Below are 7,431 nucleotides of genomic sequence, written 5' to 3'. Positions count from 1 at the left end.
AACTTTGTGTTTGTGGGTCAAGACTGGGGAGAACGGACCTGGAGCAAGAGTGAGGTGTAGACATGTCCAAACCCCCAAATCTCATCTTGAGATCAGCAGGAGAAAAGATCACTTCCTCCCTATTCTGGGCCTGCATGCCCAAGGCACATAGCCCTGTGACACCGCCCCACCCCACTCCCAACACACAAACGCACACCACCACCACCACCACCACCACCACCACCACCACTGAGGCAGTCACATAGCCCTGGCCAAATTATACGTTTAAATACCTGGAATTCCTCTTCATGCAAATAAAGCATTCCCAGCACCTCAGCCCCAGCCAATAATGTACACTTTCCCTAAAGACCCCTACCCACTCCCCAAGGTTTGTATAGCCCTTGCTACCCCTCCCCCCAAATAAAGGAGAACTGTTTGGTTGAATATCATCTATAAGAGCTGTTTTACTGCATATCATCTAGAAGGGCTATTTCTTTTTTCCAAGAAAGAAGAGCTGTAACTGTAACCCATCTTGGAGAAGCTCTGCCCTTCAGTTCAGCTTCACTCTTTCCAGCCGTACAGCAACAATGTCTGAACACCCCAAGGGAAGACACAGGATTCAGAACAGCGTGTGGTGGTATATTTCACAACAGATAACCAAAACAAAAACCCCCGTCTATTCCCTTACTGCCACAGTCTCTCTTCTTGCCACATGGCCTTTGACCTGTGAGTTTCTCCCCAGGGCTGTAGAAGTCCCTGAATGTATTCTGCTGTTTCTTTTCTGTGTTTTCCCCCATGTTGTTGGAAACATTTCAGTTTTTAAACTACAGCCACTGTTACTACTGTATTCCTAGTCAACCTTTGTGTCTTTGCTTAGACATGACTAAACCTGGGTAAGTTAATGGCATCGCTGTCCTTCAGTAATGGCAGACACCAATGTCAAGAACATACAGCTGAACTTTCCATAAGTGACAGCTTGTTCCTCTGTGAAGAGTAAATAATAATACTAATTGCCTTATAAGAGTGTTGGGAGCATGTAAGACTAATCAAAGTATACTGGCTATTATAAATGTTCTTCATAGTTATCATGCTTCATCTCTGTTTGTTTGAATTCCAAAGTGCTGATAGAAAATGACTGAATAAATTCAGAGCAGTTGGGTTTACTGATTTAAACGAAGACATAACTTTAAACCTAATTGCATATGTCTGTCTGTGTATGTGTCTGTGTGTGTCTGTCTGTGTGTGCATGCATGTGTGTCTGTGTGTGCGTGCATGTATGTGTGAATGCGTGTGTGTCTGTGTGTGCATGCACGTGTGTATCTGTGCATGTGTGTGTGTGAATGTGTCTGTGTATGTTTGTGTGTGTGTGTGTGCGCGTGTGTGTGTGTCTGTGCATCTGTCTGTCTGTCTGTGTGCACATGTGTGTCACAAGCTTCCCATTGTCACCATTTTTTTCTGTAGAATGCATCAGCACTGATTGCATCCATAATGTTGTGCAACTCTCAGCACAATTCCCAAGCTTGTCCACAGTTCAGGGCTGGTCCATTGAACAAGGGATGTTCATCTCCTCCTTTTTGCAGTCAGATCACCACTAAACTACTTCTGTGTGAGTTGGCCTGCTTTAGATCAACATGAAATGGGATTCTGAGGCACTCGTTTTCCTGTATGACTTACTTTGCTTAGCCTTGCTTCTCTGGAGCTGCTGGCCTGTGTGGTACCATTCATCAGCATTTCCCTCCCTTTTCATGCTAGTGGCCTGAGCCCAGAACATACGAAGACTGTCACTGGACATTGGATTTGTCTTCACCTCTTGGCTCGTATGTACATTGTTATTATGACATGAGTATTGAAACCTCTGTGCTTGAGGGGGGTTTCTTGGTAGGGCTCGGGGGTGGCATCTAACAGAAGTGGAATTGCTCTATCATGTGCAAGTCTGTCTCTCTCTCTCTTTTTTTGAAGTAGCCACCATATTATTTCTCAGAAACTCTCACCCTCCATTATTGCTTCTCTATGTCCTAAGAGATGAAATTTTCTAGTGTTTTCCTTTCACATCTCCCTAATGCTTAGTTCCATGTTCAGTCATCATCAATCATCCATACATGAACATGCCTGCTGCCCCTTGATATTTCTTCTTTATTGAAATTTATGTTTAAGTTCTGTGCCCATTTTATTTTCAAGGCAGGGTTTCTCTGTGTAACAGTCCTGGCTATCCCAGAACTCACTCTGTAGTCCAGGCTGGCCTCGAACTCACAGAGATCCTCCTGGCTTTGCATCCTAAGTCCTGAGACCAAAGGCATGAGCCACCACTGCCCAGTCTGTACCCATTTAAAAAAAAAATCTGTCTTTTCCTTTCCTTTTGCCGTTGAGTTATATGAATTATTTATACATCCTAGACATTAAATCCATACTTTTTTCCACTCCAGTGATTGCCATTACATCTTGGTGACACTGTTTTTTGGTATACAGAAGTTCTTAATTTGATGGAGCCCAGTGTGTATGTGTCTCTGTGTATGTGTTTGGTTGCCTGTTTTTGTATCATATTCCAGAAATCATTGTCAAGACTCAATAACATAAAGGTTTCTTCTTTCCCATGTTTGTAGTTTTAATGCTTATATTTCATCCCATGTGACTCCATTGCTCTGTAGGCACAGCTTTCCCACCAGCAGTAGCTATAAACCCTCCCTCCCTCCCTCCCTCCCTCCCTTCCTTCCTTCCTTCCTTCCTTCCTTCCTTCCTTCCGTTTTCCTGTTTCAAACAGCTTCATTTTTACTTGGTCCAAGACTTGGGAAAGGCTCCAGGGCAGTTACAAAGCTGCCTAGTAGATTAAGAGGTTCAAGTAGAGGTCTTGAGGCTGGCTGGTAAAGAGCAGAGGAGAGAGGCCCTTGGAAGGTTAGGCTACCTCCTGGTCATACTAAAGAGTGACTCACTTAAAGAGATACTCTTCCAGAGATGGCTGGAGCACACCAGTCTGCTCTGGCTATGGCACTGCTAGCCTATGGAGCTTGGTCAGGTCATTGTCCATCTTCTTGATGAGCTTCACATCCTTATCCAGGAAGTGGTTTTCCAATAAGTGACAAAGATGAGGGTCTGTTCGGGCAGCACCCAGGGAATGGAGATCCAAGAATGCCTGGCTCAGGTTACTCTCCAGGGCCGAGGCAGCACCCATGGCTTCCAGAGTTTTGCTCCACTCATCTTGAGATGGCTTCTGTACATCCTGAAATTGTACTCTGGCCCAGGGTTCGTTCTGCAATTTGAAGAGACACTGGGCATCCTCCTGATTCTCCTCGGCCAATTCATGGAAGAAGTGGCCTATATCTTCCAGAGTCATGTCGTCTTGACCAAAATCGTAGCCCAGAGAAAGGTAAGGTGTAGGAGGCCCACAGGTGTAAGTTGACCTGGCAGTTCACAGCAGCCTCCTAATTCTGAGGAATCTGAGAGGCCATGGCTGATCGGGAGTATGAAACTAAGCATGAAGAGATGGTGCTGGCTTATCCTAGGAGCTGCAGGAGGTTAGGAGATGCTGTCTGAGGTTGCCTGCAGCAGGAGAGACTAGAAGGTAGCTGGAAGCTAACAAAGAGGGAGTCCCATCCAAACACTGTTGAAGCAAGACACAGACTCATGGGACCTCCAAGGCACTGCCCTTTCTTTCTTACTGGATCTTGCTGTGTAGCCCAGACTGGCCTTGAATTCACCATCTTCCTGACTCTACTGGACCATTTCAGGACCACTCCTTGGCTGTCTCTTCAAATTTAATATAATTTTTCTCCCTCTCCCCCTCTTCTTACTTTTGAGACAAGATCTCAGTCTGTAACTCTGGCTGACCTGGACCTTGCAGTGTAAGTACTAGGATTAAACCATTTTTTATGCCTGCTTCTTTCTTCCTTTTTAAAATAGGGCCTTAAAATGTTGCCTAGGCTCCCTGCAAATTCTAATGTGATTGCTGCCTCATTCTCCCCAATGAAAGCCTGGATTCCAGTTCCAGGTTTTCCTATTTTTGTAAAAAATTGTTCTTGGGGGTGGGAGAGGGAACTGAAGAGATGGCTTAGCAGTTAAAAGCATCCTTGTTTGGTTATCAGCAGTCATGTTGAGTGCCTCATGACTGTTTGTAACTCCAGTTCTAGGAGTTCCAATGCCCTCTTCTTGCCTCCATTAGGCTAGCCTTGAACTCACAAGATCTGTCTGCCTTTGTCTGCCCAGTGCTGAGATTAAAGCAGTATACCACCGTGCTTGGCCACACTGGCTTTATTTGGTTCTGGAGATAAATATCAAGGCTTCACGTATACTAGCTAAGCATTCAGCCAGCTGACCTACATTTCCCAGCTCCCTCTTCCTTCCCCATTTCATGTATCATCTCAAAGAAACAGACTCTAAAAAAGTAGGGGAAAGTAGGGGACAGAAAGAGGAAGATTAAACAGAAAAATAGTCATGGAAGGCCATCACCAGCATTGACTTACCCCGTGAGTTAGGATTTCCATGTAGGAAACTGGGGGAAGCATGTCGGGCTCCCATCTATAAAGACAGATATCTGTCTGCAACCTTGATTCTGATTCTTTTGTGTACATACACAGAATGGAATCACTGGGTCAACTGGTGGTTTGATTTAAGACTTTTTAAGGGTCTTTTGAAGGGTCCACTATGATACTGTGTGCTATTGTTTTGTATTACCATGAATGGTATGCAAGCATTGCCATTTCTCTATATTCTCTCCAATATGTATTTTTGATTTGAATATGTATATATGCCCTGCAGGTTCTTGGGATGGAACTAAAGTTTTGTGGCTTATTTAGCAGTGACTTTACCTTATGAGCAACCTTACTTGCCTGCAACATGTATTTCCTATTTTCTTTAATAACAGCCACTCTAGTAGATGTAATTTGTTCTTTTTGATGCTATTGTAAATGAAATTGCTTTTTAATTTCTTTTTCAGATTGTCCACTGTTATTGTACAGAAATAAACTTGTTTGTGCACATGTATGCAGTTGTTGGCACACCTGTATCTGCACAGAAGCCAGAGGAGTATGTCAGGTGTCCTGTGGTATCATGCTGCCTTGTTCCCTGAGAAGGGTCTCTGACTGACCAGGGAGGCTGCAGAGCTAGCACTCCCTAACAGTTCTTCCATCGCTGCTTCCACACAGTTGCTGGATTATAGGATTACAAGGCCATGGCCAGCTTCTCCACGAGGCCAGGTTCCATGCTCATGTCCTAATGCTTGCCTGTAAGCATTCCTCCCCATGCCACCAGCTCCTCACATAGAACACAACTATAAAACCTGCTCTTCAGATGGAGTTGTGTAGCCATGGGTGGCTGTGTAGCCTCAATGTGGTCTCACACTAATCTTGTATGAGTCTCAGTCTCCAGAGTCCTGCCATTGTAGGCACACACCAATGTGCCCCATTCTATGTCCCCCAACATTGCTGAATGTTTATTCATCCTAGCAGATTTTACATGGATTATTCTGCATGGAAGACACGCCTCCATGACTAGAGATGATTTTACTTCTTCATTCCATCTTGAATCCCTTTCATTTTCTCTCTAATTGCTCTGCTAAGAACTCTAGTGCAGTCTAACTAGACAAGGAAGCAGAAGTGGGCATGTATGACTCCTTGAACAAAAATCAGGCATGTTTGTTGTTTAATTTAGTTTTAGTTTGACTATGAGACAAACTATTTTTTGTATGGAGTGTAGCCTTTCATGTGAGGATGCACTAATTTGGTTCCAGTGTGAAGCTCAGAAGCTTAGCGAATGAGAGCTGAGATTATATGGGGCTGAAAGCAGGGGGTGAGGCACAGAGGAGAACTTTCTCAGACAGGACATCTAAACAAAGGTGTGGTTAGTGGCAGCCGGAAACCACCCCACCACTAGGAGGCAGTCCCCTGCTGTCGTAGGGCTAGCCTGAAGGTCTGAGCTGAACTACATATACTAATAACTGTAAGAAACGCAATGGGAATGTTTGCAATTTAGGAATCAGCATGAAGGAAAACTGATAGGTTAAGTTTGTAAGTTTCTGTGGTGCTTGGCTTCATTGCTATGGGTCCATGTGACTCACCATTCACACATTAAGAATGAAAGAGAGAGCTACCCATGATCCTCCCTAAAGAGCGGACTGGGACATGCCCTTCTCCTCGACCCCTTCACATTCACAGATGGCAAGTGTACTTTTCATTTTCAGTTGAGAATATTTAGTCACAGTGGCATCTTGGTTAATCTCTCCAAAGAGTAGAATGCTATAACAGTCTACAGACAGGTGAACATAACTGTATTTTTTAAAATTTATGGTTTGTTTTTCTATTGCACACAACTAAATCTGTGCAATACGCTACACTGGCCTTTAGGCAGCTTGTTAGGTTGAGTCAGAGTAATTCTTCACTTGATCTTAGCCAAAAGGCCGAGAAGCGATTAGAGTAATTCTTAAAGTGATGCAATGTTCTGATGACTGATGGCCCCACAGCTGCTGCTGCTTCCCGCCATTTTGGAATCTTCCTAGCAGCAGCAATGACTATTCAGCTGGATTAGTCTCCTTGCCTTACCACCCCAAGGATCCAAGAATTGTTGCCTAATAATGAAGATTTTTTTTGTCCCCCCCCCCCCCCGTCAAGTAGTGGAAGATAACCATTTTGCATACTTCTTTGGTTGTTTTCACAGTGGCTTTGTTTTCTTTACTGCTCTGCAAATTCTCTCAGAGACAGACATAGATTATATTTTTTATGCTTTATCATAATTAAATGATAAAATAAATCAAATAATTAAAAATTAAAATAATAAAAGCTGACAAATTATTTTATTTTTTAAATTTTTATTTTTTAAACCCTCTGTGTGTGTGTGTGTGTGTGTGTGTGTGTGTGTGTGTGAGAGAGAGAGAGAGAGAGAGAGAGAGAGAGAGATTTTATGTGTACCATGAGTGTGAAGGTATCCATAGAGGCCAGAGAGCATTGAATTACTTTGAACTTGAATTATAGTCAGTTGTAAGCCACCCAGTGTGGGTGCTGGGGACCTACTCCAGGTTCTCTGCGAGAACGAACTGCTTTTAAGCACTCATCCTTCTCTCTAGTCCTAAGTTTCTTTATTCTAGTCATGCTGTGTTTTCCAATATTTACTGTAACTATACTGTTTTTTAAGATATTAAAAAAAACTTTTATTCCTCTCAATATGTGTGTGAGTGTAGGTATGAGAACAGGTGCCCATAGTAGCCAGAAGCATCAGATCTACTTGGAGCTGGGACAATGGGTGCTGAAACCACAGTTGTATTCTCTGAAAGTGTAGCAAGCACTCTTAGTCACTGAGCTACCATTCCAGCCCAACTATGCCCTTAAAAAACGTTCTCATTTAATTATGGCTTTGGTCAGTCACATTACCCTACGCCCATCCTTCTTTTTAGGGAACCAGCATTGGTAGCACAGTGGCTTTTCTTCTCATGGAGCGCAAGACCTCACTTTTCTTTGAATTGAAAATAAA

At 43.4% G+C, this 7,431-nt stretch overlaps 1 pseudogene; it reads right to left on the bottom strand.

Moving 5' to 3' along the window:
- Positions 1-2,869: 2,869 nt before the first annotated feature.
- LOC110304158 lies at positions 2,870-3,422 on the bottom strand (annotated as a pseudogene).
- Between the last annotated feature and the right edge of the window lie 4,009 nt (positions 3,423-7,431).

The sequence above is a fragment of the Mus caroli genome, chromosome 11 (genome assembly GCF_900094665.2).
Source record: "Mus caroli chromosome 11, CAROLI_EIJ_v1.1, whole genome shotgun sequence".
In the NCBI taxonomy this organism is placed as follows: Eukaryota; Metazoa; Chordata; class Mammalia; order Rodentia; family Muridae; genus Mus; species Mus caroli.
This window is presented reverse-complemented; position numbering and strand designations above follow the sequence as displayed.